General features: G+C 43.1%; 14 non-coding genes and 10 pseudogenes across 14 annotated transcripts; all 24 read left to right on the top strand.

Moving 5' to 3' along the window:
- Positions 1–503: 503 nt before the first annotated feature.
- LOC142510246 (5S ribosomal RNA) lies at positions 504–621 on the top strand. The gene has a single exon (XR_012808370.1). It is a non-coding gene; the product is annotated as a 5S ribosomal RNA (ribosomal RNA).
- Positions 622–1189: 568 nt separating this feature from the next.
- LOC142507173 (5S ribosomal RNA) lies at positions 1190–1308 on the top strand. The gene has a single exon (XR_012805435.1). It is a non-coding gene; the product is annotated as a 5S ribosomal RNA (ribosomal RNA).
- Positions 1309–1994: 686 nt separating this feature from the next.
- LOC142507800 (5S ribosomal RNA) lies at positions 1995–2113 on the top strand. The gene has a single exon (XR_012806045.1). It is a non-coding gene; the product is annotated as a 5S ribosomal RNA (ribosomal RNA).
- A 682-nt stretch (positions 2114–2795) lies between these two features.
- Positions 2796–2914, top strand: LOC142516699 (5S ribosomal RNA). The gene has a single exon (XR_012812480.1). It is a non-coding gene; the product is annotated as a 5S ribosomal RNA (ribosomal RNA).
- Positions 2915–4215: 1301 nt separating this feature from the next.
- LOC142508607 (5S ribosomal RNA) lies at positions 4216–4334 on the top strand. The gene has a single exon (XR_012806814.1). It is a non-coding gene; the product is annotated as a 5S ribosomal RNA (ribosomal RNA).
- Positions 4335–5018: 684 nt separating this feature from the next.
- On the top strand, positions 5019–5137 carry LOC142510287 (5S ribosomal RNA). The gene has a single exon (XR_012808410.1). It is a non-coding gene; the product is annotated as a 5S ribosomal RNA (ribosomal RNA).
- Positions 5138–5817: 680 nt separating this feature from the next.
- LOC142511440 (5S ribosomal RNA) lies at positions 5818–5936 on the top strand (annotated as a pseudogene).
- A 681-nt stretch (positions 5937–6617) lies between these two features.
- Positions 6618–6736, top strand: LOC142511357 (5S ribosomal RNA; annotated as a pseudogene).
- A 679-nt stretch (positions 6737–7415) lies between these two features.
- On the top strand, positions 7416–7534 carry LOC142511355 (5S ribosomal RNA; annotated as a pseudogene).
- Positions 7535–8215: 681 nt separating this feature from the next.
- Positions 8216–8334, top strand: LOC142511416 (5S ribosomal RNA; annotated as a pseudogene).
- A 683-nt stretch (positions 8335–9017) lies between these two features.
- LOC142510015 (5S ribosomal RNA) lies at positions 9018–9136 on the top strand. Its single transcript, XR_012808156.1, has one exon. It is a non-coding gene; the product is annotated as a 5S ribosomal RNA (ribosomal RNA).
- Positions 9137–9820: 684 nt separating this feature from the next.
- LOC142514124 (5S ribosomal RNA) lies at positions 9821–9939 on the top strand. Its single transcript, XR_012810033.1, has one exon. It is a non-coding gene; the product is annotated as a 5S ribosomal RNA (ribosomal RNA).
- Positions 9940–10622: 683 nt separating this feature from the next.
- On the top strand, positions 10623–10741 carry LOC142511011 (5S ribosomal RNA; annotated as a pseudogene).
- A 935-nt stretch (positions 10742–11676) lies between these two features.
- LOC142510878 (5S ribosomal RNA) lies at positions 11677–11794 on the top strand (annotated as a pseudogene).
- A 643-nt stretch (positions 11795–12437) lies between these two features.
- Positions 12438–12556, top strand: LOC142511869 (5S ribosomal RNA; annotated as a pseudogene).
- A 1429-nt stretch (positions 12557–13985) lies between these two features.
- Positions 13986–14104, top strand: LOC142507501 (5S ribosomal RNA). Its single transcript, XR_012805757.1, has one exon. It is a non-coding gene; the product is annotated as a 5S ribosomal RNA (ribosomal RNA).
- Positions 14105–14783: 679 nt separating this feature from the next.
- On the top strand, positions 14784–14902 carry LOC142508402 (5S ribosomal RNA). The gene has a single exon (XR_012806616.1). It is a non-coding gene; the product is annotated as a 5S ribosomal RNA (ribosomal RNA).
- A 682-nt stretch (positions 14903–15584) lies between these two features.
- Positions 15585–15703, top strand: LOC142517516 (5S ribosomal RNA). The gene has a single exon (XR_012813258.1). It is a non-coding gene; the product is annotated as a 5S ribosomal RNA (ribosomal RNA).
- A 679-nt stretch (positions 15704–16382) lies between these two features.
- LOC142507607 (5S ribosomal RNA) lies at positions 16383–16501 on the top strand. The gene has a single exon (XR_012805860.1). It is a non-coding gene; the product is annotated as a 5S ribosomal RNA (ribosomal RNA).
- A 682-nt stretch (positions 16502–17183) lies between these two features.
- LOC142509717 (5S ribosomal RNA) lies at positions 17184–17302 on the top strand. The gene has a single exon (XR_012807876.1). It is a non-coding gene; the product is annotated as a 5S ribosomal RNA (ribosomal RNA).
- A 682-nt stretch (positions 17303–17984) lies between these two features.
- LOC142511319 (5S ribosomal RNA) lies at positions 17985–18103 on the top strand (annotated as a pseudogene).
- Positions 18104–18778: 675 nt separating this feature from the next.
- LOC142508884 (5S ribosomal RNA) lies at positions 18779–18911 on the top strand (annotated as a pseudogene).
- A 682-nt stretch (positions 18912–19593) lies between these two features.
- LOC142510726 (5S ribosomal RNA) lies at positions 19594–19714 on the top strand (annotated as a pseudogene).
- A 641-nt stretch (positions 19715–20355) lies between these two features.
- On the top strand, positions 20356–20474 carry LOC142509551 (5S ribosomal RNA). Its single transcript, XR_012807719.1, has one exon. It is a non-coding gene; the product is annotated as a 5S ribosomal RNA (ribosomal RNA).
- The last annotated feature ends 133 nt before the right edge of the window (positions 20475–20607 follow it).

Here is a 20607-nt window from a genome sequence, read left to right as displayed (position 1 = left end):
AATGAGATGGCGAGATTTTAGCCGAATTCCTTCTCTAAGACCCTTTAATTTGCGATTTTCCGATTCTGTTAAGCTTCCGTTTCCTCGAGAAATCCTCTGAGAAAGTTTGAAATTCGATTCCTGTTCCATTTTATCGTATCTCAGGCATAATAATAGCTTTACATTCGATATTTTCTTCTTCTTATTTTTTTTTTTATATTTTCTGGGAACATTTAGCGATTTTTGTTGCCGTGAGCCGGTTCTGTGTGGAAGGGTATGACGCAGATTACTCCGGAGACAGTTAACTCATTAAAAACAATTATTTCTACTGTTTTAGCCATAATTTACGTAAACGGTCCCGACACGAGGAATTCCCATGGGAGGTCACCCATCCCAGCTCTGCCATCGCGCCAAAACGCAAACTTCATGGTTCTGATTGGGCGAGTGCAGTGCCGCGTGTTGTCCATCGCCGCCCGCTCCACACGTACTCAGGAGATATAAGAATAAACATTCCACTCAATGTCGGGTGCGATCATACCAGCAATAATGCACCGGATCCCATCAGAACTCCGAAGTTAAGCGTGCTTGGGCAAGAGCAGTGTAAGGATGGGTGACCCCTGGGAAGTCCTCGTGTTGCTCCCCTTTTCGTTATTTTCGTGTTGGACAAAATTGTAGCCTAATTTGATTGTAAACGGGCAACGAACGAGGCTCATTGCGGATCGAGATTTTAGCCGAATTTCTTCTCTGAAGCCCTCTAATTTACGATTTTCCTCTTCATTTAAGCTTCCGTTTCATCGAGAAATCCGATTAGGAAGTTCGAAATTCGATTCCCGTTCCATTTTCTCGTATCTCATGCATAATAATAGCTTTACATTCGCTGTTTTCTTCTTCTTATTTTTTTTCTATTTTCTGGGAACATTTAGCGATTTTTGTTGCCGAGAGCTGGTTCTGTGCGGAAGGGTATGTCGCAGATTACTCCGGAGACGGTTAACTCATTGAAAACAATTATTTCGACTGTTTTAGCCATAATTTACGTATACGATCGCGACACGAGGACTTCCCAGGAAGGTCACCCATCCTAGCTCTGCTATCGCGCTAGAACGCTTAATTTCATGGTTCTGATTGGGCGAGAGCAGTGCCGCGTGTTGTCCATCGTCGCCCGCTTCACACGTACTCGAGAGATATAAGAATAAAAATCGCACTCAATGTCTTGTGCGATCATACCAGCACTAATGCACCGGATCCCATCAGAACTCTGAATTTAAGCGTGCTTTGGCGAGAGCAGTACTAGGATGGGTGACCCCCTGGGAAGTCCTCGTGTTGCACCCATTTTCGTGTTTTTCTATTTTTGATTTCTTGTTGACAAACGATTTTCGGCTCAAATCATCTGAATCTTGATCGGGACTAAATAAGACATGTGAAATCAACGTAGCTCGGGCACTGTCGGATTTCGACAAAATTGTAGGCTAATTTGATTGTAAACTGGAAAACGAACGAGACTCATTACTCCGCAATGTGCTGGCGAGATTTTAGCCGAATTCTTTGTCTAAGACCCTCTAATTTGCGATTTTCTGCTTCTGTTATGCTTCCGTTTACTCGAGAAATCCGCTTAGGAAGTTCGAAATTCGATTCCTGTTCCATTTTTATCGTATCTCAAGCATAATAATAGCTTTTACATTCGCTATTTTCTTCTTTTTATTTTTTTTTTCTATTTTCTGGAACATTTAGCGATTTTTGTTCCGGTGAGCCGGTTCTGTGCGGAAGGGTATGACGCAGATTACTCCGGAGACGGTTAACTCTTTAAAAACAATTATTTCGACGGTTTTAGCTATGATTTACATAAACGGTCGCGACACGAGAACTTCCCAGGGAGGTCACCCATCCTAGCTCTGCCATCGCGCCAGAACGCTTAACTTCATGGTTCTGATTGGGCGAGATCAGTGCCGCGTGTTGTCCATCGTCGCCCGCTCCACACGTACTCGAGAGATATAAGAATAAAAATCCCACTCAATGTCGGGTGCGATCATACCAACACTAATGCACCGGATCCCATTAGAACTCCAAAGTTAAGCGTGCTTGGGCGAGAGCAGTACTAGGATGGGTGACCCCCTGCTAAGTCCTCGTGATGCACCCCTTTTCTTTTTTTTCTATTTTTGATTACTTGTTGACAGACGATTTTCGGCTCAAATCATCTGAATCTCGATCGAAACCATATAAGACATGTGAAATCAACGTAGCTCGGGCCCTACCGGATTTGGACAAAATTGTAGCCTAGTTTGATTGTAAACGGGCAAACGAACGAGACTCATTACTCCGCAATGAGCTGGCGAGATTTTAGCCGAATTCCTTCTCTAAGACCCTCTAATTTGCGATTTTCCGCTTCTGTTAAGCTTTCGTTTCATCGAGAAATCCTCTTAGGAAGTTCGAAATTCGATTCCTGTTCCATTTAATCGTATTTTAGGCATAATAATAGTTTTACATTCGCTATTTTCTTCTTTTTATTTTTTTCTATTTTCTGGGAACATTTAGCGATTTATATTGCCGTGAGCCGGTTCTGTGCGGAAGGGTGTGACAAAGATTACTCTGGAGATGGTTAACTCATTAAAAACAATTATTTCGACAGTTTTAGCCCTAATATACGTAAACGGTGGCGACACGAGGACTTCCCAGGAAGGTGACCCATCCTAGCTCTGCCATCGCGCCAAAACGCTTAACTTCATGGTTCTTATTGAGCGAGAGCAGTGCCGCGTGTTGTCCATCGTCGCCTGCTCCACACGTACTCGAGAGATATAAGAATAAAATTCCCACTCAATATCGGGTGCGATCATACCAGCACTAATGCACCGGATCCCATCAGAACTCCGAAGTTAAGCATGCTTGGGCAAGAGTAGTACTAGGATGTCTGACCCCCTGGGAAGTCCTCGTGTTGCACCCTTTCTCGTGTTTTTCTATTTTTGATTAATTGTTGACAGCCGATTTTCGGCTCAAATCATCTGAATCTCGATCGGACCAAATAAGACATGTGAAATCAACGTAGCTCGGGCACTGCCGGATTTGGACAAAATTGTAGGCTAATTTGATTGTAAACGAGCAAACGACCGAGAATCATTACTCCGAAATGAGCTGGCGAGATTTTAGGCGAATTCCATCTCTAAGACCTCTAATTTGCGACTTTCCGCTTCTGTTAAGCTTCCGTTTCCTCGAGAAATCTGCTTAGGAAGTTCGAAATTCGTTTCATGTTCCATTTTATCGTATCTCAGGCATAATAATAGCTTTACATTCGCTATTTTCTTCTTCTTATTTTTTTTCTAATTTCTGGGAACATTTAGCGATTTTTGTTGCTGTGAGCCGGTTCTGTGTGGAAGGGTATGACGCAGATTACTCCGGAGACGGTTAACTCATTAAAACAATTATTTCGACTGTTTTAGCCATAATTTACGTAAACGGTCGGGACACAATGACTTCCCAGGAAGGTCACCCATCCTAGCTTGGCCATCGCGCCAGAACGCTTAACTCCATGGTTCTGATTGGGCGAGTGCAGTGCCGCGTGTTGTCCATCGTCGCCCGCTCCACACGTACTAGAGAGATATAAGAATAAACATCCCACTCAATGTCGAGTGCGATCATACCTGCAATAATGCACCGGATCCAATCAGAACTCCGAAGTTAAGCGTGCTTGGGCAAGAGCAGTACTAGGATGGGTAAACAAGCAAATGACTGAGACTCATTGCTACGCAATGAGCTGGCGAGATTTTAGCTGAATTCCTTCTCTAAGACCCTCTAATTTGCGATTTTCCGCTTCTGTTAAGCTTTTGTTTCCTCGAGAAATCCGCTTAGGAAATCCGAAATTCGATTCTGGTTCCATTTTATCGTATCCCAGGCATAATAATAGCTTTACATTCGCTATTTTCTTCTTCTTATTTTTTTTCTATTTTTAAGAACATTTTGCAATTTTTGTTGTCGTGAGCCGGTTCTGTGCGGAAAAGAGTATGACGCAGATTACTCCGAGTCGGTTAACTCATTAAAAACAATTATTTCGACTGCTTTAGCTATAAATTACGTAAATGGTCGCGACACGAGGACTTCCCATGGAGGTCACCCATCCTAGCTCTGCCATCGCGCCAGAACGCTTAACTTCATGGTTCTGATTTGGCGAGAGCAGTGTCGCGTGTTGTCCATCATCGCCTGCTTCACACGTACTCGAGAGATATAAGAATAAAAATCCCACTCAATTTCGGGTGCGATCATACCTGCAATAATGCACCGGATCCCATCAGAACTCCGAATTTAAGGGTGCTTGGGCGAGAGCAGTACTAGGATGGGTGACCCCCTGTGAAGTCCACTTGTTGTACCCCTTTTCGTGTTTTTCTATTTTTGATTACTTGTTGACATACGATTTTCGGCTCAAATCATCTGAATCTCGATCGGGACCAGATAAGACATGTGAAATCAACGTAGTTCGGGCACTGCCGGATTTGGAGAAAATTGTAGGCTAATTTGATTGTAAATGGGAAAACGAACGAGACTCATTACTCTGCAATGAGCTGGCGAGATTTTAGCCGAATTCCTTTTCTAAAACTCTCTAATTTGCGATTTTTCGCTTCTTTTAAGCTTCCGTTTCCTCAAGAAATCCGCTTAGGAAGTTCGAAATTAGATTCATGTTCCATTTTATGGTATCTCAGGCATAATTACAGCTTAACATTCGCTATTTTCTTCTTCTTATTTTTTTTTCTATTTTCTGGGAACATTTAGCGATTTTTGTTGCCGTGAGCCGATTCTGTGCGGAAGGGTATGACGCAGATTACTCCGGAGACGGTTAACTCATTAAAAACAATTATTTCGACTGTTTTAGCCATAATTTACGTAAATGGTCGCGACACGAGGACTTCCCAGAAAGGTCACCTATTCTAGCTCTACCATCGCGCTAAAACGCTTAACTTCATGGTTCTGATTGGGCGAGAGCAGTGCCGCGTGTTGTCCATCGTCGCCCACTCCACACGTATTCGAGAGATATAAGAATAAAAATCCCACTCAATGTCGGGTGCGATCATACCAGCACTAATGCATCGGATCCCATCAGAACTCCGAAGTTAAGCGTGCTTGGGCGAGAGCAGTACTAGGATGGATGACCCCCTGGTAAGTCTTCATGATGTACCCCTTTTCGTGTTTTTCTATTTTTGATTACTTGTTGATAGACGATTTTCGGCTCAAATCCTCTGAATCTCGATCGGGACCAGATAAGACATGTGAAATCAACGTAGCTCGGGCACTACCGGATTTGGACAAAATTGTAGCCTAGTTTGATTGTAAACGGGCAAACGAACGAGACTCATTACTCCGCAATGAGCTGACGAGATTTTAGCCGAATTCCTTCTCTAAGACACTCTAATTTGCGATTTTCCGCTTCTGTTAAGCTTCCGTTTCATCGAGAAGTCCGCTTAGGAAGTTTGAAATTCGATTCCTGTTCCATTTTATCGTATCTTAGGCATTATAATAGCTTTACATTCGCTTTTTTCTTCTACTTATTTTTTTCTATTTTCTGGCAACATTTAGCGATTTATATTGCCGTGAGCCGGTTCTGTGCGGAAGGGTGTGACGCAGATTACTCCGGAGATGGTTAACTCATTAAAAACAATTATTTCGACTGTTTTACCCATAATTTACGTAAATGGTTGCGACACAAGGACTTCCAGGAAGGTCACCCATCCTAGCTCTGCCATCGCGCCAGAACGTTTAACTTCATGGTTTTGATTTGGCGAGAGCAGTGCCGCGTGTTGTCCATCGTCGCCCGCTCCACACGTACTCAAGAGATATAAGATTAAAAATCCACTCAATGTCGGGTGCGATCATACTAGCACTAATGCACCGGATCCTATCAGAACGTCGAAGTTAAGCGTACTTGGGCGAGAGCAGTACTAGGATGGGTGACCCCGTGGGAAGTCTCATTGTTGCTCCCCTTTTCGTGTTTTTCTATTTTGATTACTTGTTGACAGGACGATTTTCGGCTCAAATCATCTAAATCTCGATCGGGACCAGATAAGACATGTAGAAATCAACGTAGCTAGGGCACTGTCGGATTTGGACAAAATTGTAGGATAATTTGATTGTAAACGGGCAAACGAACAAGACTCATTACTCCGCAATGAGATGGAGATATTTTAGCCTAATTCCTTCCCTAAGACCCTCTAATTTGCGATTTTCTGCTTCTGTTAAGCTTCCGTTTCATCGAGAAATCCGCTTAGGAAGTTCGAAATTCGATTCCTGTTCCATTTTATCGTATCTTAGGCATTATAATAGCTTTACATTCTCTTTTTTCTTCTACTTATCTTTTTCTATTTTCTGGGAACATTTAGCGATTTATATTGCCGTGAGCCGGTTCTATGCGGAAGGGTGTGACGCAGATTACTCCGGAGATGGTTAACTCATTAAAAACAATTATTTCAACTGTTTTACCCATAATTTATGTAAACGGTCGCGACACAAGGACTTCCAGGAAGGTCACCCATCCTAGCTCGGCCATCGCGCCAGAACGCTTAACTTCATGGTTTTGATTTGGCGAGAGCAGTGCCGCGTGTTGTCCATCGTCGCCCGCTCCACACGTACTCGAGAGATATAAGATTAAAAATACACTCAATGTCGGGTGCGATCATACTAGCACTAATGCACCGGATCCCATCAGAACTTCGAATGTAAGCGTACTTGGGCGAGAGCAGTACTAGGATGGGTGACCCCGTGGGAAGTCATCGTATTGTTCCCCTTTTCGTGTTTTTCTATTTTTGATTACTTGTTGACAGGCGATTTTCGGCTCAAATCATCTAAATCTCGATCGGGACCAGATAAGACATGTGAAATCAACGTAGCTAGGGCACTGTCGGATTTGGACAAATTGTAGGCTAATTTGATTGTAAACGGGCAAACGAACAAGACTCATTACTCCGCAATGAGATGGAGATATTTTAGCCTAATTCCTTCTCTAAGACCCTCTAATTTGCGATTTTCCGCTTCTGTTAAGCTTCCGTTTCATCGAGAAATCCGCTTAGGAAGTTCGAAATTCGATTCCTGTTCCATTTTATCGTATCTTAGGCATTATAATAGCTTTACATTCGCTTTTTTCTTCTACTTATTTTTTTCTATTTTCTGGGAACATTTAGCGATTTATATTGCCGTGAGCCGGTTCTGTGCGGAAGGGTGTGACGCAGATTACTTCGGAGATGGTTAACTCATTAAAAACAATTATTTCGACTGTTTTACCCATAATTTACGTAAACGGTCGCGACACAAGGACTTCCAGGAAGGTCACCCATCCTAGCTCGGCCATCGCGCCAGAACGCTTAACTTCATGGTTTTGATTTGGCGAGAGCAGTTCCGCGTGTTGTCCATCGTCGCCCGCTCCACATGTACTCGAGAGATATAAGATTAAAAATCCACTCAATGTCGGGTGCGATCATACTAGCACTAATGCACCGGATCCCATCAGAACTTCGAATGTAAGCGTACTTGGGCGAGAGCAGTACTAGGATGGGTGACCCCGTGGGAAGTCATCGTATTGTTCCCCTTTTCGTGTTTTTCTATTTTTGATTACTTGTTGACAGGCGATTTTCGGCTCAAATCATCTAAATCTCGATCGGGACCAGATAAGACATGTGAAATCAACGTAGCTCGGGCACTGTCGGATTTGGACAAATTGTAGGCTAATTTGATTGTAAACGGGCAAACGAACGAGACTCATTACTCCGCAATGAGATGGAGGATTTTAGCCGAATGCTTTCTCTAAGACCCTCTAATTTGCGATTTTCCGCTTCTGTTAAGCTTCCGTTTCCTTGAGAATCCGCTTAGGAAGTCCAAAATTCGATTCCGGTTCCATTTTATCGTATCCCAGGCATAATAATAGTTTTACATTTGCTATTTTCTTATTCTTATTTTTTTTTCTATTTTCTAGGAACATTTAGCAATTTTTTTTGTCGTGAGTCGGTTCTGTGCGGAAGGGTATGACGCAGATTACTCCGGAGAAGGTTAACTCATTAAAAACAATTATTTCGACTGTTTTAGCCATAATTTACGTAAACGGTCGCGACAAGAGGACTTCCCAGGGAGGTCACCCATCCTAGCTCTGCCATCGCGCCAGAACGCTTAACTTCATGGTTCTGATTGGGCGAGAGCAGTGCCGCGTGTTGTCCATTGCCGCTCGCTCCACACATCCTCGAGGGATATAAAAATAAACATCCCACTCAATGTCAGGTGCGATCATACCAGGATTAATGCACCTGATCCCCTTAGAACTCCGAAGTTAAGCGTTCTTGGACGAGAGCTATACTAGGATGGGTGACCCCTTGGGAATTCCTCGTGTTGTATCCCTTTTCTTGTTTTTCTATTTTTGATTAATTGTTGACAGACGATTTTCGGCTCAAATCATCTGAATTTCGATCGTGACCAGATAAGACATGTGAAATCAAAGTAGCTCAGGCACTGCCGGATTTGAACAAAATTGTAGCCTAATTTGATTGTAAACGGGCAAACGAACGAGACTCATTACTTCGCAATGAGCTGGCGAGATTTTAGCCGAATTCCTTCTCTAAGACCCTCTAATTTGCGATTTTCCGCTTCTGTTAAGCTTCCGTCTCCTCGAGAAATCCGCTTAGGAAGTCCAAAATTCGATTCCGGTTCCATTTTATCGTATCCCAGGCATAATAATAGCTTTACATTCACTATTTTCTTATTCTTATTTTTTTTCTAATTTCTAGGAACATTTAGCGATTTTTGTTGTCGTGATCCGGTTCTGTGCGGAAGGTTATGATGCAGATTACTCCGGAGATGGTTAACTCATTAAAAACAATTATTTCGACTGTTTTAGCCATAATTTAAGTAAACGGTCGTGACAAGAGGACTTCCTAGGGAGGTCACCCATCCTAGCTCTGCCATCGCGCCAGAACGCTTAACTTCATGGTTCTAATTGGGCGAGAGCAGTGCCGCGTGTTGTCCATCGCCGCCCGCTCCACACATACTCGAGGGATATAAGAATAAACATCCCACTCAATGTCAGGTGCGATCATACCAGCATTAATGCACCGGATCCCCTCAGAACTCCGAAGTTAAGCGTGCTTGGACGAGAGTTGTACTAGGCTGTGTGACCTACTGGGATTTCCTCGTGTTGCACCCCTTTTCGTGTTTTTCTATTTTTGATTAAATGTTGACAAACGATTTTCGGCTCAAATCATCTGAATCTCGATCGGGACCAAATATGACATGTGAAATCAAAGTAGCTCAGGCACTGCCGGATTTGGACAAAATTGTAGCCTAATTTGATTGTAAACGGGAAAACGAACGAGACTCATTACTTCGCAATGAGCTGGCGAGATTTTAGCCGAATTCCTTCTCTAAGACCCTCTAATTTGCGATTTTCCGCTTCTGTTAAGATTCCGTTTCCTCGAGAAATCCGCTTAGGAAGTCCGAAATTCGATTCAGGTTCCATTTTATCGTATCCCAAGCATAATAATAGCTTTACATTCGCTATTTTCTTATTCTTATTTTTTTTTCTATTTTTTGGGAGCATTTAGCGATTTTTGTTGTCGTGAGCCGGTTCTGCGCGGAGGGGTATGACGCCGATTACTCCGGAGATGGTTAACTCATTTGAAACAATTATTTCGGCTGTTTTAGCCATAATTTACGTAAACCGTCTAGACACGAGGACTTCCCAGGGAGGTCACCCATCCTATCTCTGCCATCGCGCCAGAATGATTAACTTCATGGTTCTGATTGGGATAGAGTAGTGCCGCGTGTTGTCCATCGCCGCCTGCTCCAAACGTACACGAGGGATAAAAGAATAAACATCCCACTCAAGGTCGGGTGCGATCATACCAGCACTAATGCACCGGATCCCATCAGAACTCCGAAGTTAAGTGTGCTTGGGCGAGTGCAGTACCAGGATGGGTGAGCCCCTGGGAATTACTCGTGTTGCACCTCTTTTCGTGTTTTTCTATTTTTGATTAATTGTTGACAGACGATTTTTGGCTCAAATCATCTGAATCTCGATCAGGACCAGATAAGACATGTGAAATCAACTTATCTCGGGCACTGCCGGATTTTGACAAAATTGTAGCCGAATTTGATTGTAAACGGACAAACGAATGAGACTCATTACTCTGCAATGAGCTGGCGATATTTTAGCCGAATTCCTTCTCTAAGACCCTCTAATTTGCGATTTTCCGCTTCTGTTAAGCTTCTGTTTCCTCGAGAAATCCGCTTAGGAAGTTCGAAATTCGATTCCGGTTCCATTTTATCGTATCCCAGGCATAATAATAGCTTTACATTCGCTATTTTCTTCTTCTTATTTTTTTCTATTTTTTGGTAACATTTAGCAATTTTTTTTGTCGTGAGCCGGTTCTGTGTGGAATGGTATGACGCAGATTACTCCGGAGACGGTTAACTCATTAAAAAAAATTATTTTCGACTGTTTTATCCATAATTTACGTAAACGGTCGTGACACGAGGACTTCCCAGGGAGGTCACCCAACCTAGCTCGGCCATCGCGCCAGAACGCTTAACTTCATAGTTTTGATTGGGCGAGAGCAGTGCCGCGTGTTGTCCATCGCCACCCGCTCCACACGTACTCGAGGGATATAAGAATAAACATCCCACTCAATGTCGGGTGCGATCTTATCAGCACTAATGCACCGGATCCCATCAGAACTCCGAAGTTATATGTGCTTGGGCGAGAGCAGTACTAGGATGAGTGACCCCCTGGGCTGTCCTCGTGTTGCACCCCTTTTCTTGTTTTTCTATTTTTGATTACTTGTTAACAGACGATTTTCGGCTCAAATCATCTAAATCTCGATCGTGACCAGATAAGACATGTGAAATCAAAGTAGCTCAGGCACTGCCGAATTTAAACAAAATTGTATCCTAATTTGATTGTAAATGGGCAAACGAACGAGACTCATTACATCGCAATGAGCTGGCGAGATTTTAGCCAAATTCCTTCTCTAAGACCCTCTAATTTGCGATTTTCCGATTCTTTTAAGCTTCCGTTTCCTCGAGAAATCCGCTTAGGAAGTTCAAAATTCGATTACGGCTCCATTTTATCGTATCCAAGGCATAATAATAGCTTTACATTCGCTATTTTCTTGGATATAAGAATAAACATCCCACTCAATGTCGGTTGCGTTCATACCAGCACTAATGCACCGGATCCCATCAAAACTCCGAAGTTAAGCATGTGAAATCAACGTATCTCGGACACTGCCGGATTTGGAAAAAATTGTAGCCGAATTTGATTGTAAACAGACAAACGAACGAGACTCATTACTCCGCAATGAATTTCGCTTAGAAAGTCCGAAATTCGATTCCTGTTCTATTTTATTGTATCCGAGGCAAAATAATAGCTTTACATTTGCTATTTTCTTCTTTTTATTTTTTTTTTCTATTTTTTGGGAGCATTTAGCGATTATTGTTGTCGTGAACCGGTTTTGCGCGGAATGGTATGACGCAAATTACTCCAGAGACGGTTAACTCATTAAAAAAATTTATTTTCGACTGTTTTATACATAATTTACGTAAACGGTCGCGACACGAGCACTTCCCAAGGAGGTCACCCATCAACTTCATGGTTTTGATTGGGCGAGTGCAGTGCCGCGTGTTGTCCATCGCCGCCCGCTCCACACGTACTCGAGTGATATAAGAATAAACATCCAACTCAATGTCGGGTGCGATCATACCAGCACTAATGCACCGGATCCCATCAGAACTCCGAAGTTATGCGTGCTTGGGCGAGAGCAGTACTAGGATGAGTGACCCCCTAGGAAGTCCTCTGTTTCACCCCTTTTCGTGTTTTTCTATTTTTGATTACTTGTTGACAGACGATTTTCAGCTCAAATCATCTGAATCTCGATCGTGACCAGATAAGACATGTGAAATTAACGTAGCTCGGGCACTGCCGGATTTAGACAAAATTGTAGGCTAATTTGATTGTAAATGGGCAAAACAACGAGACTCATTGCTCCGCAATGAGCTGGCGAAATTTTACGCTTCTGTTAAGCTTTCGTTTCCTTGAGAAATCCGCTTAGGAAGTTCGAAATTCGATTCCGGTTCTATTTTATCGTATACGAGGCATAATTATAGCTTTACATTCGCTATTTTATTCTTCTTAATTTTTTCTATTTTTTTTGGAACATTTATCGATTTTTGTTGTAGTGAGCTGGTTCTGTGCGAAAGGGTATGAAGCAGATTACTCCGGAGACGGTTAACTCATTAAAAACAATAATTTCGACTGTTTTATCCATAATTTACGTAAACGGTCGCGACACGAGGACTTCCCATGGAGGTCACCCATCCTAGCTCTGCCATCGCGCCAGAATGCTTAACTTCATGGTTCTGATTGGGCGAGAGCAGTGCCGCATGTTATCCATCGCCGCCAGCTCCACACATACTCGAGGGATATAAGAATAAACATCCAACTCAATGTCAGGTGCGATCATACAATCACTAATGCTCCGCATCCCCTCAGCACTTCGAAGTTAAGCGTGCTTGGGCGAGAGCAGTACTAGGATGGGTGACCCCCTGGGAAGTCCTTGTGTTGCACTCTTTTTCGTGTTTTTCTATTTTTGATTATTTGTTGTCAGACGATTTTCGGCTCAAATCATCTGAATCTCGATCGTGACCAGATAAGACATGTGAAATCAACGTAGCTCGGGCACTGCCGGATTTGGAAAATATTGTAGGCTAATTTAATTGTAAACGGACAAACGAACGAGATTAATTACTCCGCAATGAGGTGGCGAGATTTTAGCCAAATTCCTTCTCTAAGACCCTTTAATTTGCGATTTTCCGCTTCTGTTAAGCTTCCGTTTCCTCGAGAAATCCGCTTAGGAAGTCCGAAATTCGATTCCGGTTCCATTTTATCGTATCCCAAGCATAATAATATCTTTACATTCGCTATTTTCTTATTCTTATTTTTTTTCTATTTTCTGGGAACATTTAGCGATTTTTGTTGTCATGAGCCGGTTTTGTGAGGAAGGGTATGACGCAGATTACTCCAGAGACGGTTAACTCATTAAAAACAATTATTTCTACTGTTTTAGCCATAATTTACGTAAACGGTCGCGACACGAGGACTTCCCAGGGATGTCACTCATCCTAGCTCTGCAATCGCGCCAGAACGCTTAACTTCATGGTTCTGTTGGGCGAGAGCAGTGCCGCGTGTTGTCCATCGCCGCCCGCTTCACTCGTACTCGAAGGATATGAGAATAAACATCCCACTCAATGTCAGGTGCGATCATACCATCACTAATGCACCGGATCCCATCAGAACACCCCCTGGGAAGTCCTCGTGTTGCACCCTTTTTTGTGTTTTCCTATTTTTGATTACCTGTTGACAGACGATTTTCGGCTCAAATCATCTGAATCTGGATCGGGACAAGATAAAACATGTGAAATCAACGTAGCTCGGGCACTGCCGGATTTGGAAAAAATTGTAGCCTAATTTGATTGTAAACGGGCAAACGAACGAGACTCATTGCGGACTGGCGAGATTTTAGCCGAATTTCATCTCTAAGACCCTCTAATTTGCGATTTTCCGCTTCTGTTAAGCTTCCGTTTCCTCGAAAAATCTGCTTAGGAAGTTCGAAATTCGACTCCGGTTCCATTTTATCATATCTCAGGCATAATAATAGCTTTACATTCACTATTTTGCTATTCTTATTTTTTTCTATTTTCTCGAAACATTTATCGATTTTTGTTATCGTTAGCCGGTTCTGTGCGGAAGGGTATGACGCAGATTACTCCGGAGACGGTAAACTCATTAAAAACAAATATTTCGTCTGTTTTAGCCATAATTTACGTAAACGGTCGCGACACGAGGACTTCCCGGTAGGTGAACCATCCTAGCTCTGCCATTGCGCTAGAACGCTTAATTTCATGGTTCTGATTGGGCGAGAGCAGTGCCGCTTGTTGTCTATCGTCGCCCGCTACACACGTACTCGAGGGATATAAGAATAAACAACCCACTCAATGTCGAGTGCGATCATACCAGCACTAATGCACCGGATCCCATTAGAACTTCGAAGTTAAGCATGCTTGGGCGAAACCAGTACTAGGATGGGCGACCCCCTGGGAAGTCATCGTGTTGCACCCCTTTTTGTTTTTTTCTATTTTTGATAACTTGTTGACAGACGATTTTCGGCTCAAATCATCTGAATCTCGATCGGAACCAGATAAGACATGTGAAATCAACGTGGCTCGGGTACTGCCGGATTTGGACAAAATTGTAGGCTAATTTGATTGTAAACAGGCAAACGAACGAGACTAATTACTCCGCAATGAGCTGGCGAGATTTTAGCCGAATTTGTTCTTTAAGACTCTCTAATTTGCGATTTTCCGCTTCTGTTAAACTTTCGTTTCCTCGAGAAATCTGCTTAGAAAGTCCGAAATTCGATTCCAGTTCCATTTTATCGTATCTCAGCCATAATAATAGCTTTACATTCGCTTTTTTCTTATTCTTATTTTTTTTCTATTTTCTGAGAAAATTTAGCGATTTTTGTTGTCGTGAGCCGGTTTTGTGCGGAAGGGTATGACGCAGATTACTCCGGAGACGGTTAACTCATCAAAAACAATTATTTCGATTGTTTTAGCCATAATTTACGTAAACGATCGTGACACGAGGACTTCCCAGGAGGTCTATCCTCCCTCTGCCATCGCGCCAGAATGCTTAACTTCATGGTTCTGATTGGGCGAGAGCAGTCCCGCGTGTTGTCCATCGCCGCCAGCTCCACACGTACTCAAGGGATATAAGAATAAACATCCCACACAATGTCGGGTGTGATCATACCAGCACTAATGCACAAGATCCCATCAGAACTCCGAAGTTCAACGTGCTTGGACGAGAGCAATACTAGGATGGGTGACCCCCTGGGAAGTCCTCGTGTTGCACCCCTTTTGGTGTTTTTCTATTTTTGATTACTTGTTGACAGACGATTTTCGGCTCAAATCATCTGAATCTCGATCGGGACCAGATAAGACATGTGAATTTAACGTAGCTCGGGCACTGCCTTATTTGGACAAAATTATAGGATAGTTTGTTTGTAAACGGCCAAACGAACGAGACTCATTGCTCCGCAATGAGCTGGCGAGATTTTAGCCGAATTGCTTCTCTAAGACCCTCTAATTTGCGATTTTCCGCTTCTGTTAAACTTCCGTTTCCTCGAGAAATCCGTTTAAGAAGTCCGAAATTCGATTCCGATTCCATTTTATCGTATCCCAAGCATAATAATAGCTTTACATTCGCTATTTTCTTATTCTTATTTTTTTTCTATTTTCTGGGAACATTTAGCAATTTTTTTTGTCGTGAGCCGATTCTATGCGGAAGGGTATGATGCAGATTACTCCGGAGACGGTTAACTCATTAAAAACAACTATTTCTACTGTTTTAGCCATAATTTACGTAAACGGTCGCGACACGAGGACTTCCCGGTAGGTGAACCATCCTAGCTCTGCCATTGCGCCAGAACGCTTAATTTCATGGTTCTGATTGGGCGAGAGCAGTGCCGCTTGTTGTCTATCGTCGCCCGCTACACACGTACTCGAGGGATATAAGAATAAACAACCCACTCAATGTCGGGTGCGATCATACCAGCACTAATGCACCGGATCCCATTAGAACTTCGAAGTTAAGCATGCTTGGGCGAAACCAGTACTAGGATGGGCGACCCCCTGGGAAGTCATCGTGTTGCACCCCTTTTTGTTTTTTTCTATTTTTGATAACTTGTTGACAGACGATTTTCGGCTCAAATCATCTGAATCTCGATCGGAACCAGATAAGACATGTGAAATCAACGTGGCTCGGGTACTGCCGGATTTGGACAAAATTGTAGGCTAATTTGATTGTAAACAGGCAAACGAACGAGACTAATTACTCCGCAATGAGCTGGCGAGATTTTAGCCGAATTTGTTCTTTAAGACCCTCTAATTTGCGATTTTTCGCTTCTGTTAAACTTTCGTTTCCTCGAGAAATCTGCTTAGAAAGTCCGAAATTCGATTCCAGTTCCATTTTATCGTATCTCAGCCATAATAATAGCTTTACATTCGCTTTTTTCTTATTCTTATTTTTTTTCTATTTTCTGAGAAAATTTAGCGATTTTTGTTGTCGTGAGCCGGTTCTGTGCGGAAGGGTATGACGCAGATTACTCCGGAGACGGTTAACTCATTAAAAACAATTATTTCGATTGTTTTAGCCATAATTTACGTAAACGATCGTGACACGAGGACTTCCCAGGAGGTCCATCCTCGCTCTGCCATCGCGCCAGAATGCTTAACTTCATGGTTCTGATTGGGCGAGAGCAGTCCCGCGTGTTGTCCATCGCCGCCAGCTCCACACGTACTCAAGGGATATAAGAATAAACATCCCACACAATGTCGGGTGTGATCATACCAGCACTAATGCACAAGATCCCATCAGAACTCCGAAGTTCAGCGTGCTTGGACGAGAGCAATACTAGGATGGGTGACCCCCTGGGAAGTCCTCGTGTTGCACCCCTTTTGGTGTTTTTCTATTTTTGATTACTTGTTGACAGACGATTTTCGGCTCAAATCATCTGAATCTCGATCGGGACCAGATAAGACATGTGAAATTAACGTAGCTCGGGCACTGCCTTATTTGGACTAAATTGTAGGATAGTTTGTTTGTAAACGGCCAAACGAACGAGACTCATTGCTCCGCAATGAGCTGGCGAGATTTTAGCCGAATTGCTTTTCTAAGACCCTCTAATTTGCGATTTTCCGCTTCTGTTAAACTTCCGTTTCCTCGAGAAATCCGTTTAAGAAGTCCGAAATTCGATTCCGATTCCATTTTATCGTATCCCAAGCATAATAATAGCTTTACATTCGCTATTTTCTTATTCTTATTTTTTTTCTATTTTCTGGGAACATTTAGCGATTTTTGTTGTCGTGAGCCGATTCTATGCGGAAGGGTATGATGCAGATTACTCCGGAGACGGTTTACTCATTAAAAACAATTATTTCTACTGTTTTAGCCATAATTTACGTAAACGGTCGCGACACGAGGACTTCCCATGGAGGTCACCCATCCTAGCTCTGCAATCGCGCCAGAATGCTTAACTTCATGGTTCTGTTGGGCGAGAGCAGTGCCGCGGGTTGTCCATCGCCGCCCGCTCCACTCGTACTCGAGGGATATAAAAATAAACATCCCACTCAATGTCGGGTGCGATCATACCAGCACTAATGCACCGGATACCATCAGAACTCAAAAGTTAAGCGTGCTTGGGCGAGAGCAGTACTAGGATGGGTGACCCCTTGGGAAGTCCTCATATTGTACCTCTTTTCGTGTTTTTCTATTTTTGATTAATTGTTGACAGACGATTTTCGGCATAAATCATCTGAATCTCGATCGAGACCAGATAAGACATGTAAAATCAATGTAGCTCGGGCACTGCCGGATTTGGACAAAATTGTAGCCTAATTTGATTGTAAACGGGCAAACGAACGAGACTCATTGCTGCGCAATGAGCTGGCGAGATTTTAATCGAATTCCTTCTCTAAGACCCTCTAATTTGCGATTTTCCACTTCTGTAAAGTTTCCGTTTCCTCGAAAAATCCGCTTAGAAGTCCGTAATTAGATTCCAATTCCATTTTATCGTATCTCAAGCCTAATAATAGCAAAACATTCGCTATTTTATTATTCTTATTTTTTTTCTATTTTCTGGGAACATTTAGCGATTTTTGTTGTCGTGAGCCGGTTCTGTGCGGAAGGGTATGACGCAGATTACTCCGGAGAAGGTTAACTCATTAAAAACAATTATTTCGACTGTTTTAGCCATAATTTACGTAAACGGTCGCGACAAGAGGACTTCCCAGGGAGGTCACCCATCCTAGCTCTGCCATCGCGCCAGAACGCTTAACTTCATGGTTCTGATTGGGCGAGAGCAGTGCCGCGTGTTGTCCATTGCCGCTCGCTCCACACATCCTCGAGGGATATAAAAATAAACATCCCACTCAATGTCAGGTGCGATCATACCAGGATTAATGCACCGGATCCCCTTAGAACTCCGAAGTTAAGCGTTCTTGGACGAGAGCTATTCTAGGATGGGTGACCCCTTGGGAATTCCTCGTGTTGTATCCCTTTTCTTGTTTTTCTATTTTTGATTAATTGTTGACAGACGATTTTCGGCTCAAATCATCTGAATCTCGATCTGGACCAGATAAGACATGTGAAATCAACGTAGCTCGGGCACTGTCCGATTTGGACAAAATTGTAGCGTAATTTTATTGTAAACGGGCAAACGAACGAGACTCATTGCGGACTGGCGAGATTTTAGCCGAATTTCTTCTCTAAGACCCTCTAATTTGCGATTTTCCGCTTCTGTTAAGCTTCCGTTTCCTCGAGAAATCTGCTTAGGAAGTCCGAAATTCGATTCCGGTTCCATTTTATCGTATCGCAGGCATAATAATAGATTTACATTCGCTATTTTCTTATTCTTATTTTTTTTCTATTTTCTGGGAACATTTAGCGATTTTTGTGGTCGTGAGCCGGTTTTGTGCGGAAGGGTATGACACAGATTACTCTGGAGACGGTTAACTCATTAAAAACAATTATTTCGACTGTTTTAGCTATAATTTACGTAAACGGTCGTGACACGAGGACTTCCTAGAGAGGTCACCCATCCTAGCTCTGCCATCTCGCCAGAACGCTTAACTTCATTGTTCTGATTGGGCGAGAGCAGTGCCGCGTGTTGTCCATCGCCGCCCGCGCCACACGTACTCGAGGGATATAAGAATAAACATCCCACTCAATGTCGGGTGCGATCATACCAGCACTAATGCACCGAATCCAATCAGAACTGCGAAGTTAAGCGTGCTTGGGCCGGAGTGCTTGGGCGAGAGCAGTACTAGAATGGGTGACCCCCTGGGAAGTCCTCGTGTTGCACTCCTTTTCGTGTTTTTCTATTTTTGATTACATGTTCACAGACGATTTTCGGCTCAAATCACCTGAATCTCGATCGGGACCTGATAAGACATGTGAAATCAACGTAGCTCGGGCACTGCCGGATTTGGACAAAATTGCAGGCTAATTTGATTGTAAACGGGCAAACGAACGCGACTCATTACTCCGCAATGAGCTGGCGAGATTTTGCCGAATTCCTTCTCTAAAACCCTCTAATATGCTATTTACCGCTTATGTTAAGCTTCTGTTTCCTCGAGAAATCCGCTTAGGAAGTCCAAAATTCGATTCCGATTCCATTTTATCGTATCCCAGGCATAATAATAGCTTTTCATCCACTATTTTCTTCTTCTAATTTTTTTTCTATTTTCGCGGAACATTTTGCGATTTTTGTGATCGTGAGTCGGTTCTGTGCGAAAGGGTATGACGCAGATTACTCCGGAGACGATTAACTCATTAAAAAAAATTATTTCGACTGTTTTAGCTATAATTTACGTAAACGGTCGGGACACGAGAACTTCCCAGGGAGGTGACCCATCCTAGTTCTGCCATCTCGCCGGAACGCTTAACTTCACGGTTCTGATTTGGCGAGAGTAGTGCCGCGTGTTGTCCATCGCCGCTCGCGCCACACGTACTCGTGGGATATAAAAATAAACATCCCACTCAATGTCGGTTGCGATCATACCAGTACTAATACACTGGATCCAATCAGAACTCCGAAGTTAAGCGTGCTTGGGTGAGAGCAGTACTAGGATGGGTTTCCCCCACTGGGAAGTCCTCGTGTTGCACCCCTTTTCGTGTTTTTCTATTTTTGATTTCTTGTTGACAGACGATTTTCGGCTCAAATCATCTGAATCACGATCGGGACCAGAAAATACATGTGAAATCACCGTAACTCGGGCACTATCGGATTTGGACAAAATAGTAGCCTAGTTTGATTGTAAACAGGCAAACGAACGAAACTCATTACTCCGCAATGAGCTGGAGAGATTTTAGCCCAATTCCTTCTCTAAGAGCCTCTAATTTGCGATTTTCCGCTTCTGTTGAGCTTCTGTTTCCTCGAGAAATCCGCTTAGGAAGTCCGAAATTCGATTTCGTTCCATTTTATCATATCCCAGGCATAATAATAGCTTTACATTCGCTATTTTCTTCTTCTTATTTTTTTTTATTTTCTGGGAACATTAAGCGATTTTTGTTGTCGTTATCCGGTTCTGTGCGGAAGGGTATGACGCAGATTACTTCGGAGACGGTTAACTCATTAAAAACAATAATTAAAAACAATTATTTACGTAATGGGTCGCGACACGAGGACTTCCCAGGGAGGTCACCCATCCTAGCACTGTCATCGTGCCAGAACGCACAACTTCATGGTTCTAATTAGGCGAGATCAGTGCCGCGTGTTGTCCATCGCCGCCCGCTTTACAAGTAATGTCGGGTGCGATCATACCAGCACTAATGCACCGGATCCCATCAGAACTCCGAAGTTAAGCGTGCTTGGGCGAGAGCAGTACTAGGATGGTTGACCCCCTGGGAAGAACTCGTGTTGCACCCCTTTTCGTGTTTTTCTATTTTTAATTACTTGTTGACAGACGATTTTCGGCTCAAATCATCTGAATTTCGATCAGGACAAGATAAGACATGTGAAATCAACATAGCTCGGGCACTGCCGGATTCAGAAAAAATTG

Source organism: Primulina tabacum, chromosome 10 (genome assembly GCF_025594145.1).
Source record: "Primulina tabacum isolate GXHZ01 chromosome 10, ASM2559414v2, whole genome shotgun sequence".
NCBI classification, from domain to species: Eukaryota; Viridiplantae; Streptophyta; class Magnoliopsida; order Lamiales; family Gesneriaceae; genus Primulina; species Primulina tabacum.
The sequence above is the reverse complement of the archived record's forward strand: the minus strand, read 5'-3'. Positions and strand labels throughout refer to the sequence as shown.